At 42.9% G+C, this 25,016-nt stretch overlaps 1 protein-coding gene across 1 annotated transcript in view; it reads left to right on the forward strand.

Annotated features, from left to right (window-relative positions):
• Positions 1 to 11,286: 11,286 nt before the first annotated feature.
• sv2a (synaptic vesicle glycoprotein 2A) overlaps positions 11,287 to 25,016 on the forward strand; it is an 87,546-nt gene continuing 73,816 nt past the window's right edge. The window contains exon 1 of the mRNA XM_078171421.1: positions 11,287 to 11,455. The gene's annotated coding sequence lies outside the window, so the exon portion shown is untranslated. The remainder of the gene's footprint in view (positions 11,456 to 25,016) is intronic.

Genomic DNA, 25,016 nt, shown 5'->3' on the forward strand with positions numbered 1-25,016 from the left:
AGGCATCAAAACTATGAATGAACACATGTGGAGTTATGTACTTAACAAAAAAAGGTGAAATAACTGAAAACATGTTTTATATTCTAGTTTCTTCAAAATAGCCACCCTTTGCTCTGATTACTGCTTTGCACACTCTTGGCATTCTCTCCATGAGCTTCAAGAGGTAGTCACCTGAAATGGTTTTCCAACAGTCTTGAAGGAGTTCCCAGAGGTGTTTAGCACTTGTTGGCCCCTTTGCCTTCACTCTGCGGTCCAGCTCACCCCAAACCATCTCGATTGGGTTCAGGTCCGGTGACTGTGGAGGCCAGGTCATCTGCCGCAGCACTCCATCACTCTCCTTCTTGGTCAAATAGCCCTTACACAGCCTGGAGGTGTGTTTGGGGTCATTGTCCTGTTGAAAAATAAATGATCGTCCAACTAAATGCAAACCGGATGGGATGGCATGTCGCTGCAGGATGCTGTGGTAGCCATGCTGGTTCAGTGTGCCTTCAATTTTGAATAAATCCCCAACAGTGTCACCAGCAAAACACCCCCACACCATCACACCTCCTTCTCCATGCTTCACAGTGGGAACCAGGCATGTGGAATCCATCCGTTCACCTTTTCTGCGTCTCACAAAGACACGGCGGTTGGAACCAAAGATCTCAAATTTGGACTCATCAGACCAAAGCACAGATTTCCACTGGTCTAATGTCCTTTCCTTGTGTTTCTTGGCCCAAACAAATCTCTTCTGCTTGTTGCCTCTCCTTAGCAGTGGTTTCCTAGCAGCTATTTGACCATGAAGGCCTGATTGGCGCAGTCTCCTCTTAACAGTTGTTCTAGAGATGGGTCTGCTGCTAGAACTCTGTGTGGCATTCATCTGGTCTCTGATCTGAGCTGCTGTTAACTTGCCATTTCTGAGGCTGGTGACTCGGATGAACTTATCCTCAGAAGCAGAGGTGACTCTTGGTCTTCCTTTCCTGGGTCGGTCCTCATGTGTGCCAGTTTCGTTGTAGCGCTTGATGGTTTTTGCGACTCCACTTGGGGACACATTTAAAGTTTTTGCAATTTTCCGGACTGACTGACCTTCATTTCTTAAAGTAATGACGGCCACTCGTTTTTCTTTAGTTAGCTGATTGGTTCTTGCCATAATATGAATTTTAACAGTTGTCCAATAGGGCTGTCGGCTGTGTATTAACCTGACTTCTGCACAACACAACTGATGGTCCCAAACCCATTGATAAAGCAAGAAATTCCACTAATTAACCCTGATAAGGCACACCTGTGAAGTGGAAACCATTTCAGGTGACTACCTCTTGAAGCTCATGGAGAGAATGCCAAGAGTGTGCAAAGCAGTAATCAGAGCAAAGGGTGGCTATTTTGAAGAAACTAGAATATAAAACATGTTTTCAGTTATTTCACCTTTTTTTGTTAAGTACATAACTCCACATGTGTTCATTCATAGTTTTGATGCCTTCAGTGAGAATCTACAATGTAAATAGTCATGAAAATAAAGAAAACGCATTGAATGAGAAGGTGTGTCCAAACTTTTGGCCTGTACTGTATATATATTTATATACACTAATTGGTCACAACATTCAAACCACTGACAGGTGAAGTGAATAACTTTGATTATTTTGTTCTGGTGCATTGTTCCGCTGGGAAACCTTTGGTTCTGGCATTCATGTGGATACCACCTGACATGCCCCCCCCCTTCAAACACTGTTGCGGGCCAAGTACCCCCCCTCATGGCAACAGCACTCCCCAATGGCAGTGGCCCCCCAGCAGGATAATGCACCATGCCACACTGCAAAAACTGTTCCGAAATGGCCTGTGGAGCGTGACAAACAGCTCAAGGTGTCGACCTGGCTTCTAAATTTCCCAGGTCCCAATCTGTTCAAGGATTCTTGTGATGTGACCCCAGATGTACCCCTAATCCAAGGCGGTGCCTCCTTGGATCACACTTGGCTCTGACCTATCGAGGCATGGACACAGGATCTCTGGGAGTGTCCTGCGGTGTCTGGCAGCAGTGCGTTGACGACAGATCCATTTAGTCCAGTGGGTTGTGAGGTGGGTTAATGGCACATGCCACAGATGCTCATTCAGATTGGGATGTGGGGAATTTGGAGGCCAGGTTGACGCTTTGAGTTCTTTGTCACATTCCTTGGGCCATTCCTGAGCCATGTTTGCAGTGTGGCATGGTACATTATCCTGCTGGGGGGCCACTGCCATTGGGGAGTGCTTATGCCATGAGGGGGGGTACTTGATCTGCAACGGTGTTTGAGTGGGTATATTTCTTATAGTTTGTTCAATATATTCTATTGTTATTTACATCTGTGTGTAGTGTGGAGGAGGCTACAACTACATTTCACCATGCAAACCTGTATTATGACAGTAATAAGTCCTTTAATGCTTGAATAACCTTCTAATATTATTTCCACTCACTCTCATCAGTAGTAGGCCTATTAACACATCTTATGGTATCACTTGAATTTAGGCAAATTTTAAAATGTAATTCTCTCATTTTAATTTAATTTTATCTCATTTATCCTCTTTTTACTTAATCATATTAATTTTATGTCTCATTTTGACCTTTATGTATACATACAGTCATTCAGCCTCTTTCCTTGCACTCTGCAATCATGGTTCATCTTTAACATCAGCATTCAAGTCTTTTATATTTGTCTTTAAATCACGTACCTTCATACTGAGAAATACTTCTTTAGGTGGACTGAATGGTTGGCCAGTTCATTTTACATTGTAAGCATCACCTGAAGTGACCACCAGATGGCGACAAGTATTTGCCATAAAACCAAACTACAGACACAAAGGACACAAATGTAATGTTTCATCATGTATCATTTTTCTCTCTTAATGACAAGAAGCATATTTATATAATTAATGAAGAATCATTAATCATATTATTAACATTCAGCAGCACAGCAGCCCATTTCCTGTAAGTTCCCATAAGACTGAGAACATTACTGTCAGTTTGTCTGTCCTTCTGACGTTAAATGCCTCATGGAGATTAATGAGTCATACATTATCGTTAATACTGTGAGATTTAAATAATGCACAAAAGGTCAGTTCATTGCTCAGTACGTACTTGTGCAGTTTTACATAAAGCCTCTGTTTGCAGTTGTGATTCATTACGTTACATTTACAGCTGCAGATAAGAGCTGGCGGAGGCACATCATTAAACCGGCCCCGACTGCATCATTGTGTCCAGGAAATTTGATCCTGTTTGGAAATTAAATTGTGCGTCAACCAGGCGTGACCCTGCTTTTTGTTAAGGCAAAGAGGACACTAAAAAACAAGAGTCGACAGCTGCAGACACACCTACAAAGTGCAGAGCTGCAAGTTTGTCTCTGGAGGTATAGTTTGGTCTGTGGAGATGATAACATGGTGTGTCAGGGCTTCAGCCAGGCCAGCTGCCGGCTGCTGCAGGGAAACGTGTGCAGCTGTGTTCATCTGCTCTGTCACATTACCAACAGGTTCCACTGCAAAGATGGAGAGGTGTTGCTCATCTTCCTTTGTCCTCTTTCTCTCTACTACAGTGTAAAATGTCACATGATGATTAGTTCACTGGTGTAAAACAAAAAAGTGTCAGTTACACACGCTGAAGTCCTGAAGCTGATTTACTCTGATGAACTCTGGCCCATGTCACCTTAAGACAATACAGAGTTGGAGAAATCTTTTTTAGGTTAGGTGCTTTGTAGAACTGTCGGTCATAGGACACTGGGAACATTAGACCCTGGGAACATAGGACGTGGAACATAGGACCCAGAGAAAACAGGACACCAACATAGGACCCTGGTAACATGGGACAAAAACATAGGACCCTAGGATCATAGGACCTGAACACAGAATGTGGAACATAGAACCCTGGGAGCATACAACACACCAAAGGACCCTGGGAACATAGGACCCAGGGAAAATAGGACGCAAACATAGGAGCCTGGGAACATTAGACCCAGAACGTAGGTCCCTGGGAACACGGGATGCAAATAAAGGACCCTAGGATCATAGGACCTGAACACAGAATGTGGAACATAGAACCCTGGGAACATAGGACCCTGGGAACAAAGAACACGAACAAAGGAGCCTAGGAACAAAGGACCCTAAGAACATGGGACCCTGGGAACATAGAACGTGGAGCACAGGGCACTGGTAGCATGGGATCCTGGTAAAATAGGACACGAACAAAGGACTCTAGGAACATGGGACCCGAATATAGGACGTGGAACATAGGACCCTGGAGACAAAGGAACCAAAACAAAGGACTCTGGGAACATAGGACCCTGAGAACATTAGACCCAGAACAAAGGACCCCAGTAATGTTGGATGCAAACAAAGGACCCTAGGAACATGGGATCCTAGGAACATAGGACACAAACAAAGGACCCTAGGATAATAGGACCTGAACACAGAATGTGGAACATAGAACCCTGGGAACATACGACACACCAAAGGACCCTGAGAACATAGGACCCAGGGAAAATAGGACGCAAACATAGGAGCCTGGGAACATTAGACCCAGAACGTAGGACCCTGGGAACACAGGATGCGAACAAAGGACCCTAGGATCATAGGACCTGAACACAGAATGTGGAACATAGAACCCTGGGAACATGGGACCCTGGGAACAAAGAACACAAACAAAGGAGCCTAGGAACAAAGGACCCTAAGAACATGGGACCCTGGGAACATAGAACGTGGAGCACAGGACACTGGTAGCATGGGATCCTGGTAAAATAGGACACGAACAAAGGACTCTAGGAACATGGGACCCTGGGAACATAGAACGTGGAGCACAGGACACTGGTAGCATGGGATCCTGGTAAAATAGGACACGAACAAAGGACTCTAGGAACATGGGACCCTGGGAACATAGAACGTGGAGCACAGGGCACTGGTAGCATGGGATCCTGGTAAAATAGGACACGAACAAAGGACTCTAGGAACATGGGACCCGAATATAGGACGTGGAACATAGGACCCTGGAGACAAAGGAACCAAAACAAAGGACTCTGGGAACATAGGACCCTGAGAACATTAGACCCAGAACAAAGGACCCCAGTAATGTTGGATGCAAACAAAGGACCCTAGGAACATGGGATCCTAGGAACATAGGACACAAACAAAGGACCCTAGGATCATAGGACCTGAACACAGAATGTGGAACATAGAACCCTGGGAGCATACAACACACCAAAGGACCCTGGGAACATAGGACCCAGGGAAAATAGGACGCAAACATAGGAGCCTGGGAACATTAGACCCAGAACGTAGGACCCTGGGAACACGGGATGCGAACAAAGGACCCTAGGATCATAGGACCTGAACACAGAATGTGGAACATAGAACCCTGGGAACATGGGACCCTGGGAACAAAGAACACGAACAAAGGAGCCTCGGAACAAAGGACCCTAAGAACATGGGACCCTGGGAACATAGAACGTGGAGCACAGGACACTGGTAGCATGGGATCCTGGTAAAATAGGACACGAACAAAGGACTCTAGGAACATGGGACCCGAATATAGGACGTGGAACATAGGACCCTGGAGACAAAGGAACCAAAACAAAGGACTCTGGGAACATAGGACCCTGAGAACATTAGACCCAGAACAAAGGACCCCAGTAATGTTGGATGCAAACAAAGGACCCTGGGAACATGGGATCCTAGGAACATAGGACACAAACAAAGGACCCTAGGATAATAGGACCTCAACACAGAATGTGGAACATAGAACCCTGGGAACATATGACACACCAAAGGACCCTGAGAACATAGGACCCAGGGAAAATAGGACGCAAACATAGGAGCCTGGGAACATTAGACCCAGAACGTAGGACCCTGGGAACACGGGATACAAATAAAGGACCCTAGGATCATAGGACCTGAACACAGAATGTGGAACATAGGACCCTGGGAACATAGGACCCTGGGAACAAAGAACACGAACAAAGGAGCCTAGGAATAAAGGACCCTAAGAACATGGGACCCTGGGAACATAGAACGTGGAGCACAGGACACTGGTAGCATGGGATCCTGGTAAAATAGGACACGAACAAAGGACTCTAGGAACATGGGACCCTGGGAACATAGAACGTGGAGCACAGGACACTGGTAGCATGGGATCCTGGTAAAATAGGACACGAACAAAGGACTCTAGGAACATGGGACCCGAATATAGGACGTGGAACATAGGACCCTGGAGACAAAGGAACCAAAACAAAGGACTCTGGGAACATAGGACCCTGAGAACATTAGACCCAGAACAAAGGACCCCAGTAATGTTGGATGCAAACAAAGGACCCTGGGAACATGGAATCCTAGGAACATAGGACACAAACAACGGACCCTAGGATAATAGGACCTGAACACAGAATGTGGAACATAGAACCCTGAGAACATACGACACACCAAAGGACCCTGAGAACATAGGACCCAGGGAAAATAGGACGCAAACATAGGAGCCTGGGAACATTAGACCCAGAACGTAGGACCCTGGGAACACAGGATGTGAACAAAGGACCCTAGGATCATAGGACCTGAACACAGAATGTGGAACATAGAACCCTGGGAACATGGGACCCTGGGAACAAAGAACACAAACAAAGGAGCCTAGGAACAAAGGACCCTAAGAACATGGGACCCTGGGAACATAGAACGTGGAGCACAGGGCACTGGTAGCATGGGATCCTGGTAAAATAGGACACGAACAAAGGACTCTAGGAACATGGGACCCTGGGAACATAGAACGTGGAGCACAGGACACTGGTAGCATGGGATCCTGGTAAAATAGGACACGAACAAAGGACTCTAGGAACATGGGACCCGAATATAGGACGTGGAACATAGGACCCTGGAGACAAAGGAACCAAAACAAAGGACTCTGGGAACATAGGACCCTGAGAACATTAGACCCAGAACAAAGGACCCCAGTAATGTTGGATGCAAACAAAGGACCCTGGGAACATGGGATCCTAGGAACATAGGACACAAACAAAGGACCCTAGGATAATAGGACCTCAACACAGAATGTGGAACATAGAACCCTGGGAACATATGACACACCAAAGGACCCTGAGAACATAGGACCCAGGGAAAATAGGACGCAAACATAGGAGCCTGGGAACATTAGACCCAGAACGTAGGACCCTGGGAACACAGGATGCGAACAAAGGACCCTAGGATAATAGGACCTGAACACAGAATGTGGAACATAGAACCCTGGGAACATGGGACCCTGGGAACAAAGAACACGAACAAAGGAGCCTCGGAACAAAGGACCCTAAGAACATGGGACCCTGGGAACATAGAACGTGGAGCACAGGACACTGGTAGCATGGGATCCTGGTAAAATAGGACACGAACAAAGGACTCTAGGAACATGGGACCCTGGGAACATAGAACGTGGAGCACAGGACACTGGTAGCATGAGATCCTAGTAAAATAGGACACGAACAAAGGACTCTAGGAACATGGGACCCTGGGAACATAGAACGTGGAGCACAGGACACTGGTAGCATGGGATCCTGGTAAAATAGGACACGAACAAAGGACTCTAGGAACATGGGACCCTGGGAACATAGAACGTGGAGCACAGGACACTGGTAGCATGGGATCCTGGTAAAATAGGACACGAACAAAGGACTCTAGGAACATAGGACCCTGGGAACATAGAACGTGGAGCACAGGACACTGGTAGCATGGGATCCTGGTAAAATAGGACACGAACAAAGGACTCTAGGAACATGGGACCCGAATATAGGACGTGGAACATAGGACCCTGGAGACAAAGGAACCAAAACAAAGGACTCTGGGAACATAGGACCCTGAGAACATTAGACCCAGAACAAAGGACCCCAGTAATGTTGGATGCAAACAAAGGACCCTGGGAACATGGAATCCTAGGAACATAGGACACAAACAACGGACCCTAGGATAATAGGACCTGAACACAGAATGTGGAACATAGAACCCTGGGAACATATGACACACCAAAGGACCCTGAGAACATAGGACCCAGGGAAAATAGGACGCAAACATAGGAGCCTGGGAACATTAGACCCAGAACGTAGGACCCTGGGAACACAGGATGCGAACAAAGGACCCTAGGATCATAGGACCTGAACACAGAATGTGGAACATAGAACCCTGGGAACATGGGACCCTGGGAACAAAGAACACAAACAAAGGAGCCTAGGAACAAAGGACCCTAAGAACATGGGACCCTGGGAACATAGAACGTGGAGCACAGGGCACTGGTAGCATGGGATCCTGGTAAAATAGGACACGAACAAAGGACTCTAGGAACATGGGACCCTGGGAACATAAGACACTAGGAACGTAAGACACTAACAAAGGACCCTAGGATAATAGGACCTGAACAAAGAATGTGGGATATAAGACCCTGGGAATGTAGGACTCTGGGAGCATAGGACACGAACAAAGGACCCTGGGGAACATGGGATCCAGGGAACATAGAACATGAACATTGGACCCTGGAAACATAGAACATAGAGCATAGGACCCTAAGAACAAAGAACGTGAACAAAGGACCCTGGGAACATAGGAATGACCCCAAACTTAACGTTAGCTATCTGAGGCTAATGTGTTGCTAACTTGCTAATACAACACATTAAATTACTTTAATTTTACTGTTTATGTTGCTATTGTGTGTTTTACTCTTTTAACTTACTGTTGTTGACTCTGTGACTGGATCACTGTGTTGTACTTTATATAGGAACTTAATGTTGATCTTTCTCTGGTTTCACTTCCTAGCATGAGAGACAATGAACACATATGAAACATTTAGCTGATTAATAGCATGTGGTCTACCTGGTGAGCTACTGGGACGCCCCAAAAGTTAGCCTAATATTTATTTTTGTATGAAGAGCAACTCCCAAACTTATTTCAATCCAACATTTAACATAATAAGAATTAGTCAAGGATTAACCTATCAAAAGAGAGGAAGAAAAACAGTTGATAAGTTAAAATGGGTCAAATTTGGGTTAATTAAACGGCCAATTAAAAGACTAAAAACCATTTTGGGGAGGTTTCTTGCTCCTAACACCTGGTGTCAGGTACTGAGAGGACTCAGTAGGTAGGGAGTGTGTGTTTTGACTCTACCTTACCAACCACCAAGGTGTTTTTTTGTGACCAAATTATCTGCAAAAGACGTTACCATTAGCTTTAGCTGTACATGTGCTAGTTTGCCAAAGTTAGCATGCTAACACACCAAACTGTGATTGCTAGCATGATAAACATTACTTATATTGATATATACATATAATTGGCCATGCTAACGTGTTTAGCTAATGTTAACATTAAGCCTTCTAAACATGTTAACATTGTCATGGTGAGCATGTTAGCACACTTTATGTGGAAGCATAGTAGTGTCCACATGAATACAAGGAACACACCACCAAACAAATTAAAAATTCATCCTGTAACTGAAATGAATAGATGCCATTTAACATTTTAAAGTGCTTGAACCCATTGAAACCAATATAAACCTTTGTGATATCATTGCAGGAAATCTGTGCCTCATAGACACACATGGGTTGTGTTCATTATACTTTCTGCAGCTCTTAAAAGGTTCCATATTCCAGTAAAAGGCACCAATCAAACATTACAATCATATGGTAAAGCAAATTAAGCTCCCCCATACCAATAATGTATCGCCCCGTCACTCTTAAACTGTTTCATCACTCTTCACAATCTCACTGAGCCGGACAGATGGAGACTCTGCACGCTGTTTGCAGATAACAGCCTTTCAGGCCAGCTGATCAATAGATGAACCAAAGAGACAAAAGCAGCTGAAAGCCTGAAGCAACATGAAAGACCTCAACTGATGTGGCGACAATCAGACGACAGCTGTAGTGTCAACGGAAATGTGACTGGAAATGGAGGTGTTACACACATATGTGTCCATGAATGAGGGTCATGTGGTTTAAGATCAATCAGAGATGTTAATTTCCTTAAAGGAGAAAGACAAGTATTTACATTTATTTCCAGGAGATATGAGTGAGGATTCACAGTTTGATTCATTGTTTTATAAGTTTATAAGTTGGTTTCACTGTTTTTAGTCGTGGCTTGTTCTCTTTTATCTCAGTTTCTGTTTCTGTCCTTTTACAATTTTAAAACACTCTCAGTCCGTATTTATGGTATTTTTAAGTCTTTTATTTTGCGACACTTGCCAAATGGCAGGCTAATTTAATGACTAGCTGGTGAACATAGTGGAATATTCGGTAGCTAAAACGCCAGGTGTTTCCTGAGTAGCTGGTGGAGACCAAAACAGAGCACAAAGAGTGAATATTGGACTTAAATTCACAACTCCAAATGTTGCTCTGTGCCCTTATATTTAATCTAAATAAAATACTACTTTTAAATGCACTAATGGAAACCTGACACATTTTTGGAACTGCTCCTGCACTGTAATTTGAGCATCTTTCATTCCGACCAAAATTTCTGAGTCCAGAGTCCAGTGTCTCTCTGACATCACATTGACGTCCGGTGCCAGTTCAGTTAATTTTCACACATTAAAAAATATTTACAAATACAAATATGACAAGTGTTAGAAAGACACACGAGAATAAATAGCAGAAATACGCAGCTGGTCAACTTCATAGGCTAGACGTTCAAGTTTTGAATTAAATCCTGCATTCAGATTAACTTTGCTGTAGAATTTTGAATTGTAAAGTGTGTGCCAGCTTCAAGAAACATAATTAATTGAATAACTAGTTCCTATTTGAGTTTCACAGTTAATATAGGCTTTATTGCTGACCTACAGGCTCATATGTTGTGTCATGGTTCCAATATCTCTGAAACTTATATTTGTGTCAAGTACTTAATAAAAAAATTAATAGAAGAGGATTTCAGTAGTTTTCCACCAGGGGCATCCTTGTGATTTTTTTCTCTTTAACATGGCCAATTATAGGCACGAGCCCAAGCACGTGCAGGGAGAGGCTCGTCTTGCACAGTTCATTGCACCAACCCTTTGGTGCATATGGACCAAATCACAGTCTAACCGAGACACAGAGCAGGAGCGCAGAGAGCGCACTGTCCTCCTGCTTCTAGCTGTGTGTGCATCCCATATAAAGTGTGACCTTGTGCCGTTTAGACCCACTGACGAGTGAATCACACAGGAGGAAACATAAATCAGCGTTTCAGGTTTCATGCAAACCCCCCTGCTCTTCCTGGGAGGAATGGTGTCTGCTGGAGGAGGGATGGGAGTGCAGGAGGAGGAGGAGGTGGAGGGGGCGGTGTCTCCATCCAAGAGGGATGTTGTGTAGTAAGTGAAGGGGGCGGAGGGGGGAGGAGGGTGCAGCTCTCTCTGCTACGTCAGCGCACATCACAGGGGCACACAGGACCTTTTCGCTTCAGGTACTCGGGGTGACTCCCTGCACGGAAAAAACAGCGAATCCCGGTCACCCTTAAACGCGCTGACCTTCCCTCCACAAAGGTAAGAAAATCCACAATCCTTAAATCTGCAGATTAATCTTAATCCTCCTTTCAGTGCGCTAATGACCCCTAATTTCCTCAATTGCCGCCGTGTGTGAGAGTACATCCATGTGCATGATAACAGGAGGATTTGCATGTGTGTATGATACAAATCGATATTTATTTATGACTGAAAACGAGTTTAAAGGCCTGCGCTGCGATACGCGATGACCCCTAAACCTGCACCCGAAGGGAAGCAAGGAATAAGTCGATTTTTGCATGATAAAATTGAGGCTTTTCTTTTTAAACGTTGCGTTCATACAATATTTTAAGATTTCTATTAGCGGATTTTGGCAAAATGCGCCCTTGGTTCGTGTTCTTGCCGGGAGGTCTTGTGCGTTAAGAGCGATATCATCATCCATCCCAGCGCGGAGGATTCACTCTGAGGACAAGGAGGCAAGGAGGGAAGGGTAGGAGGTGACGAGTGTTATGTTTTAATGTCATTAAACAGCTCATATAGCCAGCTTTCCAGTCATCAATCCAGTTTTGTCGAATATGGTTTTGGCACCGATGCCCTTGCCCCTCTCCATCGCCTGTTCCGCCTTCTCTCCTCAGCAAACGGTCATATATTTCCACTTCAGCTTTAATCCCACTTTTTGTGAGATTATAGGAAGTTGTCCTGCTTATGTGTGGCATTGAATTTGCGGAATATCAGTGAAAGCTCAGGGAAAATCTCAGTGTTGCTGGGTGCCCTCTCCTGCGTCGTGCGCCAAAATGACCTTGTAGAAACCCAGCGGGGAGAATGTGATGGAGAAAGAGTGATGAGCAGTTTTTTTCCTCCCTTGCTTTTCCTCTGTGGTGTTGCTCTGCGGTGGTTTATGTCAAACGACTTTGCCCAAAGAGGGACATTGTGTGCTTTTATGAGTGTCCTTTAATTGTTGTTTGAAAGAGGAATAAGGTGGAAGCTGCTGGAGCCTGATATGGCACTGATTTACTGTCTGTTTCATGTTCGGAGGTGGGTACAAATTGGCATGTCTGATGTCTTGTCCCCGTGGCAGCCATGACTGCAGCTCAGGCAGTTTCTGAGCTATTTATGCATCCAGCCCACATGAGGCGGGTGGCAGCGAGGGGAGCAGCGAGGAGAGACTGTTGCAAACCTGCAGGAACACTGACAGCCCTCTTTTCTTTAAAAAAAAAAAGTGATCTATGGTTTGTGATTGAAAGCCTGACACACTTTCAGTCTCTTAATTAGCCCGTATCAGGCTGCAACAAGAGCAACATCTTTACCCTGACATTCAGTCTAACAGCTCCTCTTTAAAGCAGCTTACAGCGATCAAACCAGTCCTTTGACAGTTTTGTTTTGCGTTTTGCTGCTGGTTGTGAAGGCAACCATCCATTCATTCTTCAGAAAGATGATGCTTCTATTTCTCTGTTGTGGTAATTCAGTGTTGGTTGTGTTTCTATACAATCCATCCTTCAGTTCATTTTCTACACCTGTGCTGGGCTGGAGCCTTCAGACATGCAAGTGGAAAGCATACCCATTTAGAGACACCCAAATGAGCCAAAGGATTCAAACCCCAATCCCTCTCAACAGTGCAAATTATTGTCTATGATTTTTGGATTTGAACCCAAGTGGAGCTGCCTCCTTAAAAGGACAGTTCCCCCAAATAAAAAATGCATATTTGCCTCTTACATGTAGCACTTATTATCAGATGTTGGAGATATCAGCCGTAGAGATGTCTGCCTTCTCTCCAGTATAATGGAACTAGGTGGCACTCAGCTTGTGGTGCTCAAAGCGCCCAAAAAATACATTTGAAAAACTCAACAGCAATGTCTCTTTCCAGAAATCATGATCCAGCTACTCAAGATAATCCACAGACCTTGTTGTGAGCGGTTTCATGTAGGAACTATTTTCTTTCTACCTGAATCTACTCACAGATGAGAGGCTCATGCTTGTGACAACACAATATGTGAACATTAATGTCTTTCTTCTTGGCTGGGCTGTAACATTAGCTAGCTCAGTGGTGCTAGGTGAGCTAGCAGTAGATGCACCCTTCCCTCTGCGTTGTGAGCACAGTCTCACTCCGAAGTCGTCGAAATCTGGCGCTTGGGCATTGACTTGCGGTGTCACAAACCAATGAAAAAAAGCTGTCCTTTAACGTCAGCATGATACACTGCCAATTGCGGTAATTGTTTAATGGTGTCTGGCAGCGTCAAGGGGAAACATGGCGGGACAAGGACGAAAGTTAAGGCGGCGAAACAATAAATCAGTCGTGTAGCCTACCGTAAGATTCTGAAGCCAAACCCTGTACTTTTTTCCTAAACCTAACCACGTGTTTTTGTTGTTGAAGGAAAAAAAACCCGTAAATTTGTGGTGTTGCGCTGACGTTTATTTTGAAAGAGACTGTATGTAAACATTAAATTTCCTGTGAAAACAGAAGTGTATTTTGAAAGAAGACAATGCATGTAACAGGCAGAACTTGACACAGCGTCCCTTAACGTCAACAACCAACACACCCAGGGTGCCTTTCACATCGTATCTGGACATGGAAAGTCCATGACCAAACGTCAATATGTGAGAATGTGTCAGTCAAGATGACGTTGGCATGAGACATTTAGAAGACATTCTGGTTACCCTGCACCACAACTTAAAGCCAACAAAATATCAACGTCACCTGTCGTCAGTAGCCTATTTCAGGTCAAACTGGCGCTGGCATTAGACGTCCCGACATGAAAACATTTTCGTCACCCGACGTCACAACCTCAATTCAACCAAATATCAACGTCTAAAAACGTTACTGGCAAGCTGAGAATTGTCTGTGTGTATTTCTGTCATGCACGCGTGCTCATCGTGATGTAACAGTAGTCGGGTTTCCATCCACCTATTTCGCACTTTCAACAATCGCGAAAAAAAAACTTGAATGGAAACGCCAGAAATTCGAAAAAAGGCCGAAATATTGCAAAAAAGTTTTTACGCTTGGAGGGGGTGGAAAAGTCCGCGTATCGATATTAGGAAAATGCGACTTTTGGCAATGGAAACAGATTTAGCGAATAAACAATGACGTAGGCTACCGAATCCTACTTCTACTTCACACACACACCTGTGTGAACTTAGAGAGAGGTAATTACTCCAGTGTCAGGTGAGTGTACACTATTTCACAACTTACCTGAATAGACTGGATGTGTTGAATACCGCTGCATCATGTGCGCTGCCTGGTGTACCAACACAGACATCACGGCATTATGTAGGCTACGCTGACAACGCTGATGTGAGTGTGATGAGAGCTCTCGCAATAGCCAAGAAGTTCCCAAGGAATCTCTCCATCTCGTCGTAGTCATGGATGTGCCGGTAATTGTTTACATCAGTTGTGGACATGAGACGCTCTCATTGATGTCATCTCACGGCGCCCTCTTCTTCTATGGGTGTTCTTTTGCATTTTTATTTTCCATGAGAAGTGCCACCTTCTGCTCGACCTGTTGACTCCCAATACTCGCAAAACAATAATGAATGAAAACGTGCATAAATTCGCATTTTCTTTTGCACATTTTCACAAAATTCGCTTAAAATTTGCGATACATTTGGATGGAAACCCAGCTAGTGGCTATCTGTCTTTCTTTGCCTCTTTCATTTCTTTCTTTCCTAAACCTAACCATGTTTTTGTTGTTGAAGAGAATAAAAGGTCAATTCACGTTGTACCGATGTAGTGCGTTTATTTTGAAAGAGACTGTATGTAAACATTACATTTCCTGTAAAAAAACGAAAGTGTATTTTGAAAGAAGACAGTGCATGAAACAGGCAGAAATAATTTATGTTATCACAATATGAATACTTGGCACAGTGTGGCGATACGATATTGCCACACAAAAATATCGCAATACTATGCTGTATCAACTTTTTTAGATAATGTTGGAGGGTGTAGTTCGGTAGAAAGAAAATAGGTCCTACATGAACCTGCTCACAACAAGGTCTGTGGATTATCTTGAGTAACTGGATCATGATTTCTGCAAAGAGACATTGATGTTGCGTTTTTCTAATGTACTTTTTGGCACTTTGAGCACCACAAGCTGAGCGACATCTAGTTATATTCGAGAAGTCAGACATCTCTACAGCTGTTATCTGCAACACTCGGCAACTCACACCAAAATAATCTGGGCTGATAAATAGCACTACAGGTAAGAGGCAAATATGTATTATTAAAAAAAAAATAATAATTTTTTTAGGTTGGAATCGAGCCTGCAGTCTCTGCAGCAAGGACGTAGCCTTTATACATGGGGTGCCCCGCTCTACCAGGTGAGCTACTTGGCGCCCAAATATGTATTTTTGATTTGGGGGTGAACTGTCCCTTTTGCCTACAGAAAAAGAAGCAGTAATTATTGATAATGATGTTTGCAGTGGTGCAGTAACTGGTAAAGATTGCTGCAAGTGGTAAACTGAAATCTGTGCTTCAAAAGATTGCTTTCAGAGCTGATCAATTAAAAAAAAAAAAAAAGACAAATTTTTTTGTTCCAGCCTCTCAAATCGTGGTGATTTGATGCTTTTTTTTCCCCTTTAATGATAGTAAACTAAATATCCTTGTGTTGAGTATAAATAGCTATCTACGTCACTCTGAGCTGTGGGACACAATAAAGGCCATTTTCTAGTATTTCCTTACGTTTCTTATTTTTACTTTTTATTTAATATTAATTTTTTTCAGACATAGGACCTCTTAAAAATTATATTTTTAAAAACAAACAGAACAAATATAAAACAAAACAATAAGAAGCAAACAATATACTTAGGTATTTAATAATGAAATAAATAATTAAACACGAAACTAAGAATTACAGAGGGGGTTTGCATTTACAAAAGAGCAGGTTCAGTTACAGAGGAACACTTTGAGTGCTATTCCATTATCATACAATCTATTACAGCAACTCAATCTCTTCGAGTAGATCCCCAAACAGAGTGTAACTCGAGTCCACCTTTGTGTAAAAGTGTCCAGTTTCAGTTGCAGTCTTGCCGCCATTCGTTCCATCGTGTAAACCATTTTGAGTCTCTGCATCTACTGGATAATAGTTGGTGGTTTTGCATCTTTCCTGTTCACTGTTATCATTTTCTTGGCAATCAGTAAGAGTATCCTCAGAATATTCCTCTGATCCGAACTCCGAACAAAAATATGAACGGGTCTGGCGGGACATCTACCTCCATTTCCCGACAATTTAAAGACAACATAAATGAATAAAAGGAGAGATGCCACAGTCTGCAGGTAAAGATAGAAAAGACTGACCAACATGTTAAATTGTTTGAGTTTTCTATTCCCCGAGCCGTCACTCAGCATCACTCAGCACAACAAAAGCAGAGTGACTTGACGCCTGTGTTGCAGGTGATGCTGACGTGTGTTCACACAGCTTAACTCACAGGAGCTCCACTTGAAACCAGGAGGAGCTGAGGGAGCTGCTCTGTTTGGTGTTCTCATTTTCTGCCTGCTACCCCTGCTGATTGGGCCGTGCTCCGGTCCGTCCGCAGAGATTAGCCCCCGTCACAAGTTACAACTCGCCTCTCCCTGCAGCTGGGAGCAATGGGGCCGGGTATATTAGCATAGCAGCCAAAAAAAAAAAAGGAATCAGAGGTTTGCGGTGCAGTCGAGCACAGATATCCTCCATCCGGGTGTTGTCAAGATCAGCAATTAGCACAGCTGTTTCAACATTTAGACCAGTGCTTCAAGGAAACGCTGGTTCATTTGTGCTGCGTGTTTTTTTCTACACAGATCTGTTTTTGGCTCATGATGCTGCAGCTCCTCTCTGCTAAAGATTTACTGTGAGACTGAGAGATAATCTATAGCCCTCTCCGTCGTCTCCAGATGGGTCGAAGAGCAGTGATCAGTGTCAAGCACATAACTCTCCATTAACAACTGACAGTGCATTTGTTTCTTACAGTAAATGTTAGAGGAGGCGTCTTAAACAAATAAATCATTAATATTTATTGGCCCTGCATTTTTGCAGGTTCTTACGTTTGAGAAATCTGCATGAGCAGATTATGAGACTATGGGCCCCTGGGCACTGATATGCAAAGGGCCCCACCACCTCTCCCACACAGGACCAAGACACAGAAACTTGGTGGTGGTTTTTCCATCTCTTTGTAGTCATTATGCATCTTTTTGTGGTTTGGTGTCTCTTCGTGGTCATCTTGTGTCTCCTTGTAGTCGGTTTGTGTCTCTTTGTGGTCATTTTGTGTCTCCTTGTAGTCGTTTTGTGTCTTTTGTGGTCATTTTGTGTCTCCTTGTAGTCGGTTTGTGTCTCTTTATGGTCATTTTGTGTCTCCTTGTAGTTGTTTTGTGTCTCCTTGTAGTCATTTTGTGTCTCCTTGTAGTTGTTTTGTGTCTCCTTGTAGTCGTTTTGTGTCTCTTTATGGTCATTTTTATGTCTCCTTGTAGTTGTTTTGTTTCTCCTTGTAGTCATTTTGTGTCTCCTTGTAGTTGTTTTGTGTCTCCTTGTAGTCGTTTTGTGTCTCCTTGTAGTCATTTTGTGTCTCCTTGTAGTTGTTTTGTGTCTCCTTGTAGTTGTTTTGTGTCTCTTTATGGTCATTTTGTGTCTCCTTGTAGTTGTTTTGTCTCTCCTTGTAGTCATTTTGTGTTTCCTTGTAGTTGTTTTGTGTCCTTGTAGTCATTTTGTGTCTCCTTGTAGTCATTTTGTGTCTCTTTGTGGTCACTTTGTGCCTCCTTGTAGTCATTTTGTGTCCTTTGTGGTCATTTTGTGTCTCCTTGTAGTCATTTCGCATCTCTGTGGTCATCTTATGTCTCCTTGTAGTCATTTTGTGTCTCTTTGTGGTCACTTTGTGCCTCCTTGTAGTCATTTTGCATCTCTGTGGTCATTTTGTGTCTCCTTGTAGTCATCTTGTGTCTCCTTGTAGTCATTTTGTGTCCTTTGTGGTCATCTTGTGTCTCCTTGTAGTCATTTTGCATCTCTGTGGTCATCTTGTGTCTCCTTGTAGTCATTTTGTGTCCTTTGTGGTCATCTTGTGTCTCCTTGTAGTCATTTTGCATCTCTGTGGTCATCTTGTGTCTCCTTGTAGTCATTCTGTGTCCTTTGTGGTCATTTTGTGCCTCCTTGTAGTCATTGCATCTCTGTGGTCATCTTGTGTCTCCTTGTGGTTGTTTTGTGTCTCTTTGTGGTCACTTGGTGCCTCCGTGTAGTCGGTTTGTGTCTCTTTGTGGTCATTTTGTGTCTCCTTGTAGTCATTTTGCATCTCTGTGGTCATCTTGTGTCTCCTTGTAGATTTTTGTGTCTCTTTGTGGTCTTTTTGTGTCTCTTTGTGGTCATTTTGTGTCTCTTTGTAGTTGTTTAGTCTGTGTTTGTTGTTGTTTTGTGTCTCCTTGTAGTCGTTGTGTGTCTCTTTGTGGTCATTTTGTGTCTCCTTGTGGTTGTTTTGTGTCTCTTTGTGGTCATTCTGTGTCTCCTTGTTGTCATTTTGCGCCTCTTTGTAGTCATTTTGAGTCTCCTTGTAGTCATTTTGTCTCTCTTTGTTGTCATTGTGTGTCTCCTTGTAGTCATTTTGTGTGTCCTTGCAGTCATTTTGTCTCTCTTTGTTGTCATGTTGTGTCTCTTTGTAGTCATTTTGTGTGTCCTTGCAGTCATTTTGTATCTCTTTGTTGTCATCATGTGTCTCTTTGTAGTCATTTTGTGTGTCCTTGCAGTCATTTTGTATCTCTTTGTGGTTGTTTTGCATATTATATTTTGTGGAGATGCATTATCTTTTTGTGTCTCTTTAGGGACATTTTGAGTCTCTTCCTGGTCGGTACGTGTTAATTTGAGTGACATTTTGGGCTCTTGGGTCTGTGCCCTTGAGGCTTGTTCAGTAATCCATCCATGCATGTTTCTGCTCTTTTACTGTGGTTCATAAAGATTTATTGCTCTCTGGTTAGAGCTATGTAAAGCGCAGTCCAGACCAAAGATTTACGATGAGACAAAACCATTTTACAACATTGCAGAGAAAAGTTGCAGCGGTGTGAAACGGCTGGTCTGAGCTCGACTCAAGCCGGCTGATGGTGTCACCTGCCACTCCACTGGTCAAATCGCCCTCAGCTAGTTTTAGAACGTAAAGCAGGTCACTTGTTTTAACAGCCAAGAAGCTACAAATTATATTCAGCCACAAAACAAGCCTGAAAAGCTGTCGTGAGAGTTGTTGCATAGAGATGATACACCATCTCATCTAGTTGCATTGGTGTGAACTGCCAGGTTTTCCAGAACGACTTAAACGGCGCATTGGAAGATGTTAGCTGCTCATATTTGTGCAATAAGAATGGAGGTGGGGTCAGAAAGCCGTGAGCTTAGCTTAGCATAAAGGCTTGAAGCAGCACTCCAGCTCGATACTTAACACACAGTACATGAAAACAAATAAGCATATTGAAAAATGTCAAACTATTCCCTTAATATGTGCACTGTCTCCGATAAGTTGTACCGAATTACAAAGTCTCCTCAAGAAACCTTCTAGTAGATTATTAATTAATGAGTGAACTTGTAAAACAAAGCACCTCCCCTTCTCGGCTCCACTACTTTAAAGACAAGTGTTCGGCAGTGTGAACCGAGCGCAGTGATGAGAGGTGACACACGCCTCAGCTCCAGCAGGAACACAAATAGCTTTTGTTGTGCAGGAGAGCCAGAGCAAAGCATGTAGTGGCAACAGTTTAATCCAAACCATAAAAAAGCAGCAGCACACCCGTCGTTCACTGAGAGAGATGGTCTGCAGCGGAGCATCTGCACAGAGCAGTGGAAGTGAAATCTGCACGGAGAGCATGTCCTACATATTCTGTGGTGTCTAGGAAGGATTCACTCTTTCCTTGGAGGTAGTGGTGTTGTCTGAGCAGCACATAATTCATTATTAAACATGAGCATGCTAATTTGTTTTAACATCTCAGGACCTCTTATTCTTTTTTCCACAATATGGGCAAAGTCAGTAATTCTTGGTACTTTGGTCCAGAGTGAAATATATAATATTATAATGATTAATTTGTCACATTTTCATCATGTTTTAGTTTCCTTCATATTTGCAGTTTGCTTAGAAAATAAAAAAGTAATAATAATAATAATAATAGCCACAACTGCACTGGACTGTGGAATGGGCAATAATGTTAATGTTATTTTAATTAAATTTTTATTTTCTTTTTTATGTACTTATTTTAAGTTATTTTATGTCTATTTTGATACCACTGTATTACTGTTGATGAGGGGAAGTGTGGTTGTTGTTTTTTATGAGTTACTGGACAGTTGAATTTCCCTTCAGGGACGAGTAAAGTTCTTTCTATCTATCTTCTAATAATTTGTAATAATAATTTGTATGTGTGATAATTTTACATCACGGGTAAAACTGTTACAAGTTACCTGAGTTGGATAATCAGCGTCTAAAATATCTAAAAGTTTGGGCGCCATAAAGAATTCAGGAGTTTGGCCACTGTGGTTTCATAACCTTTTTTTTTCAAACAGAAGTACTTGTTTTATGTTTAATACTTTTTTAGAAATATTTTTGAACAGTTAAAGTATATTGAAAACAGAGTTATTCTATTATACTTTATCATGTGATATAGATATTCATATTATATCATTATTATTAGTCTGATTTTGATTTTACTGTAGTTAGACAACAGCAACACTTACAATAACAATAAAAAGTAGATTTAAATAGACTTAAACATTCCTTTTATAGATCCCAGGGGACATTTTTTGTATTTGGAAGCTGCTTAAATTTGTGGTAGATTTTATTTTGTTGAACTATTAATATAGCGTACAGAATATAAATCTCACTTACTAAGAATTTGAAGGCAAACTGTAAAATGATGTCACTTATTTTGTTGAAATTCTATTTTCTTAAATGAATAATAAAATAATCAAATGTATTTTTCTTTACTAATTGGTCATATGGTCAAGAATACCATTATCCCAAAAATACCCTGAAATATCGTGATATTATTTTAGGGCCATAACCCCCACCCCTAGTACAGACCATAGAAAAAAAATGACTTCATCATAATTTTTAGATTTTATTAGTAAAAATAAATTGCAAAAAGACCATTCACGCCTAAACTGGGACTCATATTGCAACTGCAATATCTGTCAAATTTATCGCATTATACAGCCTTTTACATCAGTAAAGTATCGCAGCACTTTTTCCGTCAGTTTTCAGCTTTTCAGTTGAAGCAAGACGTTGAAATGACTGAAGGTCACAGCACCATGAGCTTGTAGAGACACAAGTACTTGATGTTGATGGACTAAACATGAGAATATGACACTAATATGAGCTGCTGCTGCTACGTGCTGTGAAAAACTCACACCACGACAGTTTTTATCTGCCATGCTGCAGGTTTGTAGCTGCACCTCTCAGCTGCCCTCAGTCTGACTCCTCTTCAGTCCATTTTGCAGTGAGCAAAGCCAAAATGGATGCAGAGCACTGACGTCACTGTATTTGACACGGTGTTGCTAGCCGCCTTGGTGCCACCAGGGTGACGGTGCACACTGAGAGGCCGGGCAGGGGAACAATGACGTGACTCATGTTAGGCTGCAGATTCTCCCAAAGGGGACTTTGCAGCCGGGGAGGAGCTATGACCCAGTAAGCCTAACGACCAATCATCACACCCTCCTCTGAGGCTGCTGTTATCTCCTCAGCTTGAATGTGCCTGAAGCCATGCAGGACCATGGTGCAGCTGAATAAAACTGCCACTTCCTGTGTGACTCTGTGCGGCTGTCACACCGTGGTTGGTGCAGATGAGCAGGAGCTGGACCGAGGCTGCTGGGAGAATAGTTTTTTTTATCGTACCGATTCATCACCGCTGAGGGGACGAGTCGACTTGGCACCTCTGTCCTTGTGGCCAGAAAACAAGACATGAATAATTGATCCTTCACACGGGCTCAGGAGGACTCCCCGCAAGCTCAGGCCAGAGGAACTGATAGAAAAATGATGGATGAGGACGGATAAGAAATGCTGGATGATGGGTGAAATCCTCAGTTACCACAAGAGGCCTTGGCTGGGTCAGGATGATGAGTAAAAGCCAGTGTGTGTGAATGTTTGTGTGTGTGTGTCTGTAAAAGAATACTATATTTTCCACCTCACCCTGCTTCAGTCTGGAGGGCATCTTATCCCTCACCAAGAGTTATATTATTTTTATTAATGTCACAGGATAATATTGATTTAACCTCTGACTCCCCTAAAATTAACAAATACAAATCATTTTTAAATCTTTTTTCAAAACTCTTGCATCCACTGAGATCTAAAGAGAAGACTGTGAATTTATATAAAGTAGGCCTGTATGATTGAATAAATGTTGTCCTCTTATGTCTGATGATGTAGCAAGCCCTTATCATGGTTCAGCAAAAAGCTTTGTAATGTCATTATTGCAGCATTTCCTTTCTCATTTTATACATCAATGTTACAATAGATTACTTTCCCTCTTATTGCAGGACGAGTCTAACTTCTTAAGAGATGTTTTTCTTGGGTTTTCTCCTGACACTTTCAGTGGTGCAACCAAGGAGGGGCCTGGGGGGGCCATGGTCACCCTAATTCAATTGCTGGCCCTCCCAGTAGTAAAGTAATTGATATTCCGACATTACTGTCTTTAATGGCCCTGACACACCCAACTCACAGTCGGCAGTCAGCAAATGTCAGGCTGTTGGTGGGTGTCTGTCGCCCTAGTTTTGGTGGTGTGTCCCGCACTGTTGGCACCAGTCGGCCCTTTGCAGCTTTTTATGGCTAATTCAGCATGTTTAATGCACAAGAAAAGAAATGGAACTGGGGAATACAACAAACGGCTAAAGTCAAGAAGATACAGAAATTTAGCAGAAATGTATTATTATTATTTCTGTGCTAACTGGCTAACTCGTCTTGAATCCGTCCTGTCGGTATTAATCAGGTTTCCATTTTTTAATGACGAGTTCAGACTACTACTACTGCAAGTATTGAGAGTTATTTCCTCTCACACAGGCACAGAACGTCCATGCTAGTTGTCTGCTAGCTGTAGTCTTTGCGGTGTGTTCACTGCAACTTTTTGGCCGAGACACAGGCGACGTGAGGTGACGCAACAGTTAGTCTCGTCGCCACTAGTTCTTTAATGTCAGTTTGGTGTGTCCGGGCTGAAACAAGCTGTGGTGCACTCATTTTTGTAATCAAGGGTGAAGGTAACGTTATCTTGTGACTAGCCTACCCAAGGCTTCCATTGGTACCAACCATGTCGGTATAGCTTATCGGGAAGGGGGCTAAATAAAGCTCCAACGTTAGGCTAAATTTTGGCGAGTGAACAGTTTGCATTGCCATTTTCAAAGGGGTCCCTTGAACTCTCACCTCAAGATAACTGAATGAAAATGGGTTGTATGGTTACCCAAAAGTCTCCCCTAAATTTGAGACGGCTTGTTCCCAGTAAATTTTTTGTTGCTTACAGATACATAACACACCAAAACAGGATTGTTTCCAAGCTCAAATTGTTAACTGTACCGATATTAGTCGGCACATCAGATAATTAGAAATGTTAAAATGCGATTCCTTAACTCTCCATATTAACATAGTTTTCAACAAGCCTATATACTACAACAGCATAATGTAATTACTGTAATTCAATTATGGCTTTTGGTTTTCATCTGGCCATCACTATGAAAAATTTATAGGGAGGGTGGGACACTGGACACTTCAACAAGACTTACAGCGTGAATATGAAAGCTTCCATGAACTGCATGAAATGACTATAGCTTATCGCAGTCACTCTGTCAGCAGTTTGAGCAGCTTGTTTCCTGTTACTCAGCAGTCTGCCTCCTAGAGTTGATGTTATATAGATAGATGGATAGATGAATAAATGGTCAGACAGACGATAAACTGCCTTGTCTCCATTTTTCCACTTTGGCGAGCTGATGTGAAATGAGCATACAGCTGAATGTAATCTCCTCCTGTGGTCTGACCGTGCTTCATTATGAGCGTAGGTGTTTGTTGACTGAGTCTTGTTGGGTGTTGGGGGGGGGGGGGGGGGGGGGTCTTCAAACAGAGCAAGCGCGTGGGTTGTGCTGACCCGACCCAGAATGCAACACTCCCAATGCGCCCATAAGAGCAGAAAAGACTCCACTAGGAGATCAGTGGCCATCCAGTGGATTGAACATGAAGACAGTCAGATTTTATTATTGTGTGCATTAGGGGTGTTTGATATGCATCTCAGTGGGCTGTGAGGAATAATTACATGTTCCTCCGTGGTGATTGTGGAGAGTTAGAGCCCCTAAATGAACAGTAAAAACAGACAGAAGCACTGAAACCACAGACTCCCACTCAGCAACATAAAAAACAGACTGAGAACATCATTCGTAATTCAAAGACCAGCTTGTATCTCAGTAAAATACTGAAACTCAAGCTCATGATTTGTTTTTTTTTGTCAAAACAGATACGTACGGTGGCGTTTCAGGAGTGAACTCATCACATTTCCTTTGGTGTCCATGTTGCTCTGCCGTCTGAAATTGATCAGGAGTGCGCGGAGCCTCAGGGACAATCTATCAGAGGAGAAAATTTACTGAGTGCGTCACGACGAGAAATCAAAGATGTCAAGAGAAATGAATTCAGCGCTGCATGACATTACCAGCCATCT

The sequence above is a fragment of the Epinephelus lanceolatus genome, chromosome 10, assembly GCF_041903045.1.
Source record: "Epinephelus lanceolatus isolate andai-2023 chromosome 10, ASM4190304v1, whole genome shotgun sequence".
Classification (NCBI taxonomy): Eukaryota; Metazoa; Chordata; class Actinopteri; order Perciformes; family Serranidae; genus Epinephelus; species Epinephelus lanceolatus.